Genomic DNA, 12,654 nt, shown 5'->3' on the forward strand with positions numbered 1-12,654 from the left:
GAGTATAAAGGATTTTTAGGGAAGTGAAAGTACTCTACATGACACTGTAATGATGAATACATACTTTTTTACATTTTCCCAAATCCTTAGAAAGTACAACACCAAGAGTGAGCCTGAATGTAAACAATGGACTTAGGGTGATTATGAAGTTTCAACATAGGTTCTTCCATTGTAACACGTGGACCACACTGGTGGGGGATGTTGATAATGGGGAAAGCTCTGTATGTGTAGAGGCTGAGGTATGTGGAAACTCTCTGTACTTGTCAATTGTGCTGTGAACGTAAAACTGCTCAAAAATAATCTTTAAATATAAAAAAAATAGATTAATGGCTGGAAAAATATTTTATATTTGTTAAATTTGAAATAGTTATTGTCTTTGTGTTGTAAGCAACATGCCTGTCTTTGAAATATAATGATGTTGAGGGAGAAACAGACAAAGCCACAGGGTAAAGACTTTAACATAGCACTCTCAAAAATAATTATACATAGCTTAGATTAATAAGTATACATAATCTAAAATGTCAGTATTACACTATTATATAGTTAGCATTATAATAAAAATAGGTTTCAGAAATCTTTATACCTGATAAAAAAAATAACTTTCATTCTTTTTTACAATCTCATGGGTGTTACAAAAATCTCTACAACTACAAAGAAAATTTCTAAAAGTTCACAAAAGTAGAATTTCAATTCATTACATTCTCTGGGCACAGTAAAATTCTAGTTTTACAGGGAAATGACCAAAAAAGTAATAAAATAAATAAATAAATAAACCTACCCAATTCTAAATAAGCACTCTTCTAAATAATTTGGAAATTAAAAGATAAAATAAAAAACTGAAAAAATTTTAGAAGGCTATGACATTTTTGACTTTCAAAAAAGCTATCTTTTCAAATAATAGTTCTTCTTTGGATACATTGTTTTCTTGACATTCTCTGTGAATACAAATTACAAATAAAATATTGTTCTCTTTATATTTCGTCTTTCTTATAAGCAGATTTTGACAGTATAAAATATTATAACATCTGTAATTACACTTCCCAGAGGCAATAATTTTTTTCAGTTCTATTTTGTGCTATTCTGGCAGATATCTCCTTAACTCGGAATAAAATAATTATCTTTTTTAATCTAAATAATTTTTTACATTATTTATTGTCTCCTCCCTCTGAAAGATCAGGATTTGCTCACATTGCTCTCTCTTCTTGCCTTTGTCATTTTTTACACTTGATATTTTATTTTTAACTCCTCTGTAGTTACATAGTAATTTTAAGTAAAATTCTTAAGCCATTCTTTCTTATAATGATAACTTTAGATAGGATCTAAACCACACACTATGCAACGGAAAAATATGATTGACCCTACCATTTCACTTTCTTCTCATCTCAAACTTCTATGTAGATGCCTTCATTATTATGATGTCAAAAGGATAGTAACATTACATTTAATTCATCTGTGCTTAGTCAAAAGTTTGATCAAAATGTTCTAAAACATCAAACTGTAATTTTATTATTATGTCTTTGTTCACTCCTCAGCCAAATACTGTACTAGAATTTACCTTTCCTTCTCATACCATGTCTTTGTGACTCTGAAAACATCCAATGCAATGGATTCTCTATTTTTAAATTGTTTTGACAACTCAAAATCGGGCCACATTTTACTCTGCTCAATATTAAGATCATTCACTGTACATATTTTGTTTTTTTCCTGACATTTTAAATCTTTTTTATTGTTGTTGCTAGCAAATTATATATTTTTCTGCAATATACCCTCAATTACCTAGGCTTTTAGAGATAGAGACCTGTTGCTAAAAGTTATAATCTTGTGTGTTTCTCTTTTGTGCTATTGAGTTTTTGCAAATGTTTTGTGGTCGTGGTCTGCATTATAAACAGACAATTAATTTGATTAATGTTGCTAGTACTGGAATGAATATATATATATATATATATATATATATATATATATATATATATATACATATATATCTTCCTCTAAGCTTTTCTCATTGAAAGGGAAAAAATGCACTCTCAGGGTTCATGAGAAGGACATGTAAATTTGCAGGTTTTATTTTAGAAGACTCATGGGCAGTAATAGTCAGTCATATTGCCCCTCACCACCAAAAAAAAAAAAAAAAAAAAAAATTAACAGATTTGTATTTGCTTCTGCCAGACATCTCGGGAAACTATTAACTGGGGACCACTTTCTCTATTTTTAGTAATTAATTTTTTTCTTTGTTTTTCTTGTGGATTCTTACAGATGTCCCATTCTTCTCTCACCCTTTGCCCACCTCCACCATGTTCCCTGCTCACCCCCCACCCCCCGCCCCCTTAACCTCTAGCCATCACCACACTGTTGTCTGTGTCTATGGGTTATGCATATATGTTCTCTGGCTAGTTTTGATAAGGGCTTTTTTAGCCTCACAGCTATTGTGAATCCAAAACTCTACTGAGAAGACTGGCTCCCACTTCCGCTGAACTCTCTTTCTGTGTATTGTCTGGCTTCTAATTTCTTTGTTCAATTTTTACTTTTGTGTGTCATTTAAGTGTAGTTCTTAAAAACAACTAATTATGTTCTTTGTCTTTTTTCTTAAGTTAAACAGGAGAATTTACCTAATCAGTATTTAAACTTGCTGCCATCTTATGTTGCATTTACTTTGTTTATGTTTTTTAATGTAATTTATAATTTCAATTTTGAGTGTTATAATTGTTTATTACATCATGGATCTTCTGTTTAATGAATCCCCCATTAAGAATTATATTAAATTTTGTAGTGGCAGCCTCAATAATTATATTTCTGGCCCCTCTGTTCATCACTGTTTCTTGAATCTCAAATTTTCATCTTCCTTGGTTTGTGGTTATCTTTTTCTGATAATATATCTTCAAAACAAGTATATGGCTGCTATTACTAGATAAACAAGGACTATAGAAATACAACTATGCTACTCTTACCTAAATTTATGACTCTGAATCATACCAGCTTTTAATGCTGGTCTGTGATTATACCATTTCCCTATTCTATTCACTCCCCTATTCTTCTAGATTTGCTTAATCCAAGAAGGCAGCCACTATCTACATGTCCACATGTGGGTATTTAAGTTTAAATTTAAATTAACTAAAACAAAATAAAGAAAAAATATTTTTCTCAGCTGCACTAGCCATGCTTCAAGTGCTCGATTGCCATATGGTGATAGTGGCCGTACTGCTAGAATGAATAATGGTCCACAAAGTTGTGGCCACACCCAAGTTAATCCCTAGAACCTGAGAATGTGTTACCTTAAAAACCAAAAGAAGCTTTCCAAATGTGATTAAGGTTAAGGACATTGAGATAGGGATAATACATCACTCAGGTGTGCCCAGTGTAATCACAGGGTTGTTATAAGTTGAAGAAATAATGAGATGATCAGAGTAGAAATGTGAAAATAATTCAACAAGCCTTACTGGCTTTGAGTTGAAGAAAGGTAGCCAAGCCAAGGAGTGTAGATGATCTTTGGAAGCTAGAACAGGTAGATTCTCCTTTAGAACTTCCAGAAAAAAAATATAACTCTGCTGACATCTTGATTTTAGCCTAGTGAGACATGCTGGACTTCTGACGTATAGAACTGCAAGATAATAAATTTGTATTATTTAAGTCACCAAGGTTGAGACAACTTGTTATAGTAGAAATATAAAACTAATACAGCTACTATATTAGATAGTGCAGATCATTTCAGGAAGTTGTATTGGACAGCACTGATTTATAAGATTTTAAATAATTCAAGATGTGGTAAATGGAACTCTCATTTACTTTTTGTATTCTTCTCTTTTTCATATATGCTTATTTTTTTGGATGATCTTCTCTAGCCTAATAACTTTAAATAGATAATTATAAAAACTGTTGATTTCCAAATGTTTGTCTCCAGTTTGGATCTCTCTTCCAAATACTAGATGTACTAGTATATATGTGTGTGTGTGTGTATATATATATATATATATATATATATATATATATATATATATATAAAACAAGATTTGACATCTCCAATGAGGTGAATAATAAACATCTCAAACATATCATATACAAAACTGAAGATCAGATTTTCTTCTCTGTTCTCTTATTCACCTACATCTCATCTTAGTTAATGAAAGTTATGCCATTTTTTTTTCAGAATATGAAATCAAATATATTTACCATACTATGAATTACAATAAACTGATAGGAAATACTTTAAGTTCACAGTACACATACAAAGCTTCATATGGCATATTAAAAAGACATGAACCTAGAAAGCAGCTTATAGCAGCTGAGACCGTCCACGTAAATTCCTCTGCTTACAAAGTGCTTGGCTGGGACATGAACTCCCAGGATGTGGTCACAGTAGTGTCAGGACCGCAAACCCCATGTCATTACTGTGCCCACCCGAAACCTGGGCTGCAGGCAGGTGGGTGCGGTGGGTTTGCCTTTAAGGTCTACGAGAATACCATGAAACGATGCAGCTGGGCTGGGGTCCGACATCGGTGGCACCAGGAAGTGAGGCCACCATGGCTGCTGTCACCACTGGAGGGGCTGGCCCTCGCAGTAGGGGCACTCAGGCGCACTGGCCACACAGGGCTCGCAGAGCACACGGTGCTGGCCGGGCTGCAGGACGGCGGTGCTGGCCGGCTCTCCGCACACCACGCACTGCTTCGCTCTGAGCTGGAAGATCACCCGGTCCACCGCCTCCAGATCCAGGAGTAGCTGACTCTGCAGCGACTGTAGCTTGGGCAGTGATATGGCACCGATGTCGCTGCAGCCCTGCAGCCCCGGGAGTGTGGGCATGCCCTGGCCTTCCAGCTCCTCCTGCAGCTGCCTGAACTGGGCCTCCACCTCCTCCTTCTTCTGCAGTGCCAGCTGTCGGGCACTGTCCGCTGCCAGTGCACGCTCCTTCGCCTCCTTGGCCTCCCGCTACCAGGCTTCACAGGCCTGCTTCACTTGCGGCAGGACTCCTCCCACTGCCTGATCTTCCTCTTGGCCTCGTTCAGCTGCCGCCCGACCTGTGCCAGTTCGGCGCCATTTGGACTTGCACTTGCAGTGGATGTGGGGCCGGCATTCAGAATGGGGCACCGGCTGGGAGAGAAACTGCCGGAAACAAAGTCCCAGATGCTCCCAGGGACGCCATTCAAACCTAGGGAGTTGTGGGACAAAGCCGTGCAGCCCAGCACCCTGGGCTCCGACTTGAGGGGTGGCGGCTGCTGGGGGGGCATCATGGCCTAGGAGACAAGAGGCCCCGACAAGGGCCGGGACAGCGAGCTGAGCGGGGAGGTGGACAGGGATGACGAGAATTGCAGGGATGGGGAGCGGGCCAGGCAGCCAGGAATGGTGACGGGCTCTGAGTCCCGCAGCAACCTCTGACCTGTGGGTCCCAGGTCACTTCTGTCCTGCTCGTCCAGCTCCTTATCCAGGGGAGCGAGGCTTACATCACTAAGATGGAGATCTAAGGCAGAACCTGGGGAGACGCACCACACCTGAGGGGGGCGCACGGTTGATCTGCAGCTTCGCCTAACGATGGCCCACTCCCAGAGGACACAGGGCTGCGGATGCTGACTCACCGTCCGCTCCACTGCTGCCACCGCCACCACCGCGGATTCAAATAGGGCTCCCGGCCCCAAGTTATGCTATTTTTAATTTTACATTTAAAAAATGCTAGAGTCATTTCTGACTCCTTATTTCTCTCACAACACTCATCAAACTTGTAGAAATCTTGTTGATTCTACCTACAAAATATTTATTGAATCTAATGATTTCTCATCACTTCCATTGCTACCAACCAGTTCCAAGACACTATCATTTTTAGTCTAGACTACTGTAATAGCCCACTCTATTAGGTAAGATCCAGTGGAATAACAGAACTTACTGTGGAGAATTAATAGAAGCTGATTAATTATAAAAACATTCGTCTAAAACAACCAGAAGAGCTAAGATCATCCAGACATTATTTACTGCAGGGAGCTGCTACTTTACCCCTAGAAGTAGTATTACTGGAACCTACGAGCCAAGATCACTCAATCAAAATGGCAACCAGAGTGATCTGCCCAGAATGTGCAGCATGGAGCATGTGCAGCAGCCACTAACAATACCACCAAAAGCAAACGAGAGAAGGGAGAACTATCCTCATTCTTCCTTTTTCCTGCCTTTACCTTCAAAACAGCGTTTCTCCTTAACCAAATTCAGCTTGACACATGCTAGCAAAGGATCCTGGGGAATATACTTTGCAAGGATTAGGGGAAAAAATATATATGTGTGTGTATATATATATATATATATATATATATATATATATCCTATCTAATAATAGAGAAACATGCTAATTAACTGTAACTTCACTACCCTTCCCATTGGCTAATCAGGGCAATATGCAAATTAACTGCCAACCAAGATGGCAACCGGCAGCCAGGCAGCTGAAGCGAACAGGAGGCTTGCTTGCTCCAGTGACGGAGGAAGCCAAGGTTCCCCGCCTGCCGCTGCCGGCCTCTGAGCTTGCACTCTAAGAAACAATGTTGCAAATATAGAAGCTAAACAATCCCCAGAAACCTGCTTTCAGCCAGACGGGCTGGAGCTGAAACAGTGTTTCAATTATAGAATCCAAACAAACACAGATACTGCTTTCAGCAGCCGAGGTCTCAGAGCTGGAGCCGAGCCTCAGAGCTAAAGCCAGCTCTCAGCTCCAGTGACAGCCATAGAAGGTAAATAAATCCCAGAATAAAAAAGAAAAAGAAAAAAAGGAGAGGTTGGGAGCTTCCGTCACCTGCCAGCCTGAAAACAGCCCTCAGCCCCTCACCCAGGCTGGCCAGGCACCCCAGTGGGGACCCCCACCCTGAAGGGGGTGTGATCAGCTGCAAACAGCCATCAGCCCATCATCCAGGCTGGCCAGGCACCAGAGTGGGGACCCCCACCCTGATCAGGGACACCCTTCAGGGCAAACCAGCCGGTCCCCACCCGTGCACCAGGCCTCTATCCTATATAGTAACAGGGTAATATGCCTCCCAGCACTGGGATCAGCTGAGCAGCGAGGCTTCCTGGCCCCTGGAGCAGCGTGACAGGGGGCAGCGACCAAACCCCCTGATTGCCCTGTGGCTCTGTGTGTGACAGGGGGCAGGGCCACAACCTCCCTATCCACGCTGCTCTGTTCGTGACAGGGGAAGGCGCCCCAACCCCCTGATCGGCCCTACTCTGTGTGTGACAGGGGGGAGCTCCTCAACCCCCTGATGGGCCCTGCTCTGTGCATGGTAGGGGGGAGCTCCCCAACCCCCTGATCGGCCCTGCTCTGTGTGTGACGGGGCAGTGCCCCAACTCCCTGATTGACCCTGCTCTGTGCGTGACAGGGGGTGGCGCCACAACCTCTCCATCGACCCTGCCTTGAGTGTCACAGGGAGCAGTGCCCCAACCCCCCAATCGGCCCTACCCTGAACATGATTAGGGGTGGCATCGCAACCTCCCGATCCGCCCTGCTCTGTGCATGACAGGGGGCAGCGCCCCAACTCCCCAATCGGCCCTGCTCTGAGCCTGACCAGGGGCTGCACCTAGGGATTGGGCCTGCCCTCTGCCACCCGGGAGCAGGCCTAAGCCAGCAGGTTGTTATCTCCTGAGGGGTCCCAGACTGTGAGAGGGCACAAGTGGGGCTGAGGGACACCCCCCCCCCGCCCCGCCAGTGCACAAATTTTTGTGCACCGGGCCTCTAGTGTGTGTGTGTGTATGTATGTATGTATGTATGTATGTATATATTGCTGGAAACCAATCCACCCTTGCTGCTTGACACAGTCGCTGAAGGGAAGAAACATCTACACAGCTTATGTTTCAAGGGACCTGGCATATATGGCATATGTTTGCTCCCCCTCTTAATACTATGTGTTTAACAACCTCCCGGAGAAAGGTTGTTTCCCCAGGTGAGGATTTTTATCAGTAAAACCCCTTAACTAAGTGCCAGGTGGGTAATCACTTTAATCTTTACTCCCTGGAATGGAGATAAGAAACACCCTAACCTTTGGAATAGAAATTGATAGGATTAAAATCAACTGGTGTAAATACAGATCCAACAAGACAATAAAACACAGAACCTGGCTGGAGAACTTAGCAAGAGAACATGGCAAGAGAACCTGGACAGAACCTGGCTGGAGATCCTGGCTAGAACCTGGCTAGAGAACCTGGCTAGGCTGCTGATCAACTGAATGCTGTCTCCGTGTCATTCCTTCTTCGCCGACTCCATCCACACCTTTGGGAACCCCTGGACCTGCTGGGGTTGGACCCCAACAATATATATATATATATATATATATATATATATATATATATATATATGATTAGAGAAAGGAGAGGAAATAAATTTAGGGGAAAAGAACACATTTCCAAATTTGACTCCCAGCTTCCATTATATAGTTGTCTATTCACTACCCCTCTCCAACACATACATGTTCTAATCCAACAGAGCAGGCAAAATGATCCTTTAATAAATAAAACAAATCATTTCAATCTTTTGCTAAAAATTCTATTATTGTCTTCCCACATCCCAGATTAAAGTCAAACTCATTATAGCAGCCTAAAACATCTACATGATCTGCTCCCCTTTCCTCTTTGATCTAATCTCTTCTATTTTCCCCCTAATTCAATTTTCTCCAGCCACAGTGATCAGCTTGCTGCTATTCCAAAAGATACCAATAACCTGCTTGATTTTATCCTTCCCCTGCTATCAGCTTGGCTTACTCCTATACCTGCTTCAGGTCATGCTCAAATGTCATGTTTTTAGACTAAAGAATTACCCTTGGGCATCATAGCAATGTGTTGAGAATAGTTAAATACTGCAATGTAAAAGAATGGAACTGGGAGATCTCTGTAGTATCCACTGCTTTTACTAATGCTGTTGATTGCTTGACTATATTAAACCATGCTAATTTGACTCATCTGTGTTGTCATCTATAATTTTATCTCATAAAAACATTATATTATCAAAGTAATAACTCTAAATGAATAGTACAAACAGAAATGAAAATGACACTTCAGAACATTTTTGTTGTTGATGTTTTTCAATACAATTTATTGCATGGTTCACTTCAGCATAGTATCCTGCTTGAACAAAATAATAATAGAGGACAATGCAGTATAGAGAGAATGCAGTAGACTAAAGCAATGATTTCATTATTATACCCAAAACAAGTGCTATCTAAATAAATCATAGACTTGACAGATCTTCAACATAAAGCTAATCTAGCAGAACACTCTTGAATGTCTGTATGTCTCTCTCGTCTTTTTCTCTCTTTTAAAGAAAAGGTTTATTAAATGCTGACTGAAGCCTAAAGTTGCATGCTCTACATTTCAGAAATACTTCTTATTTTTCCTCATAAAAGAATAACAATGAAACAATATGTGATCTAAAAGTTAAGTATGATGACAAAGCAGAAATCAATAAATAAGCACTTCTCTGCCTCATAACCACCCCACACCACATAAATCATCTCTTACCTGAATGCCATACTAGCTAAGTTGCTCCCCTCAACCAAGGTCAGCTGTTCCAGTATTGACTTCCAATCTTCCTGTCCACAGCAAGGGGGGTAGTTAGCAAAAGTGACCACAATCCTCACTATTTTCTGTATGCATGACCTTTTCAATGTGGTTTTCAACTCCTCCCATCGAAAAATGAAGTCTATTTCCTCATCTCTGTATATGCATACCTTGTTTATTGAGTTTCACTTTATTGCGCTTCACAGATGTTGCTTTTTTTTTTTATATATATATATATATATATATATTGAAGGCAAGATCCTCTGCCGGCAAAAGGATTATGACTATCTGAATTGTAATACTTGTTTTATTGTGGTCTAGAGCTGAACCTGCAATATCTCTGAGGTATGCCTATACCTGGGCTGGCCTGGTGAAGAAAATGTGGAAGGAGTGACACTGTGCCATTTCCAAGCTGAGATCTCAAGAGGCCTTTCATGTAACTGTCTTTCAGAACTCTGCTGGCATCATGTGTACAAGGCCAGGCTAGCCACGGGAGATGAGTGAAGGCCACGCGTGAAGAGAAGAACAGTCTCTGCTGAGGCAATCCTGAACCAACCAGCCCCAACCAAGCCAGCAGCAGACCATTCACAAGTGGTTACCCCAGAAAACCACGTAGCTGAGCCCGGTCCACGTTGCCAATTTGTAGACATGTGAGCTACATAAATACTTGTTTTAAGCCACTATATTTTGAGATTAATTGTTATGAGGCAATTGTTAGGTAGCATCTTTCTTGCTGGCAAATTAAAAACAGAAGTACTGATTTCATCTTGCATTACAGCTTGGGTTTTAACTGTAAACACAGCAGTTCTTTTTTTAGTTTTGATAGATTAAAGAATTGACTTGTTAGTTCCCCCTGAATCTCCTCACCAGAACACAATACTAGATGCAGGTGGCGGACACCAGGGCACTGAGTACAGGGAGGCCATCCCCTTGGAGCAGAGTTCCTGTCAGAGCTAAACTGCTCAAGACGCCAGTAGAAAAACTCCACATTTAATCATCATTACACTAATGTATTGCTTTTATTTTTAACATTCGCTTGATTGACTCACCTCTTTTGTGAACAAGGAGGCTAAAGTTCTTAGACACAATTTGCCACACAAACTGAAGAAAGAATTCATAAATCAAACACTAGAGCTAAGACTCAGCTGTTTTGGCAATACTGAGTAGGCATCAAACTAGAATATAATTGTTTCTGTGGCAACAACTTTGGGAGGTTAGGAACAACTCTCCTGATACATTCTGAGAATAAATGGGCTGTGAGAAACCAAACCTCAGCAAGAAGAGCCAGTATATATAAAGCACACACAAATAATGAAATAAGATTTGAAAAGTAGAATTAACAGTCTTCATTTGAAAGAATTTCTGTGTGGAAAAACTTTTGCCCATACATCCTCAAGTTTAATGGTGTCTCCTCTGCCCTTGTCAACCACACAGATCTGCCACTTGGCATTCACCCACCCACCCACCCGCAGGCTCTTTTCTGTTTCTTACCTATTTATCATTAGATTTTCAGTCTAAATGCTTTATTTTTCTTTAAGGAGAGCCTTAAATAATTTATGATGGTAAAATTATTTCTCTGATTATAATCCCATTTGAACAAACCAGCTAAATCAGATCCCTTCAAAAAACCTCAAGAAAGCCCCACCCACTGGCTTCCATTTATGTATCATTGGACACTGTCACCTGACCACTCTTGGCTTAAAAGACAATTGACTTTCTCTTCCAAGGTGAAAACTCATTTTGTAATATAACATAGCAAACTTGATTCCTAAACTACAAAAAAATAAAATACAATACAGGTATACATACATACAAATATGTGTGTACAATGCCTTTGCCCCAATGCGGGCACCCTGTAGTCTAGCTGTGATCAAAAAGTATCCAACTGACAGCAGTTGAATTGAAATGCGAAATTAGTTTCTTTAAAAAATTTCAAAAGGGGAAGGGAAGTTATTACATTCATATAGAAAGTAATTTATATTTAAAATAATGTAACTTTTAAATAATCTTTTAATCAGCTATACAAACCTAGCCACCACAAATGCAGCCCACTAATTTATCCATTGTTTCAAGTCTGCCCACATCCCCTCTCTCTACCTAGTATTTTCTATTTTTAGTGTAAAAGTGATTTATTCTGTACATTTTCTACAAATTCTCTTAGTTTTTACTACTCATTATGCTGTTCAACACTTACCAAAAAAAAAAAAAAAAAAAAGCCTTAACCTTAATAAAGAAGACACAGAATCTTTGTCTTTACTGTCTTATTTTTTTTTTATTTTTTATTTTTATTGATTTCAGAGAGGAAGGGAGAGGGAGAGATAGATAGAAACATCAATGATGAGAGAATCATTGATTGGCCACCCCCTGCATGACCCACACTGGGGATAGAGCCAGAAATCTGTGCATGTGCCCTTGACAGGGAATTGAACCATGACCTCCTGGTTCATAAGTTGACACTCAACCACTGAGCCATGCCGGCTGGGCTGTCTCACCTTTTAAAATTGGGCTCAGAGTTGAATAAACCAATATGAACTTAGAGGCCAGCTCATTCACTCTTATAGCCTTTTAATCAAAGCATACCTAATTTTCAGAAATAGACTTATCTTTGGCTTTGTGACTTACCATTCTGTACAGCACATTTACTTTCTTAGAAACATGGTTGAAAAAATCCAAAATTGGAGAAAAATTATTGCAAAGCTAAATGTTATAAAACAAATGTCTTTTTTTTTAAAGCACAATTATAGATTCACTTAGTTGAATCACCTTAACCTCAAGCTCTCCTGGCTCTTTCTGAGATGATGTTCACCTCAGCTTAGGTCAATCTTAGACACTTAAGACCACTTTATTTTTTAATATATTTTTATTTATTTTATAGAGGAAGAAAGAGGGAGAGAGATATAAAAACATCAATGATGAGAGAATTAGTGATTGGCTGCCTCCTGCATGGCCCTTACTGGGGATTGAGCCTGCAACCCAGACATGTACACTGATCGGGAATCAAACCGTGACCTCCTGGTTCGTAGGGAAATGTTCAACCACTGAGCAACACTGGCCAGGCAAGACTACTTTTATATTAATGTGTAAAGTGGAAAAACTGTTTCCCTAAGACCATAATATCATCTCACATATGCGTTTTTAATTTTATAATAT

General features: G+C 40.2%; 1 pseudogene across 1 annotated transcript; it reads right to left on the reverse strand.

Annotated features, from left to right (window-relative positions):
* Nucleotides 1-4,524: 4,524 nt before the first annotated feature.
* On the reverse strand, nucleotides 4,525-5,219 carry LOC308524624 (putative E3 ubiquitin-protein ligase UNKL; annotated as a pseudogene). The gene has a single exon. The product of its transcript is annotated as a putative E3 ubiquitin-protein ligase UNKL (transcript).
* Between the last annotated feature and the right edge of the window lie 7,435 nt (nucleotides 5,220-12,654).

The sequence above is a fragment of the Myotis nattereri genome, assembly GCF_964212035.1.
Source record: "Myotis nattereri genome assembly, chromosome: 1".
NCBI lineage: Eukaryota > Metazoa > Chordata > Mammalia > Chiroptera > Vespertilionidae > Myotis > Myotis nattereri.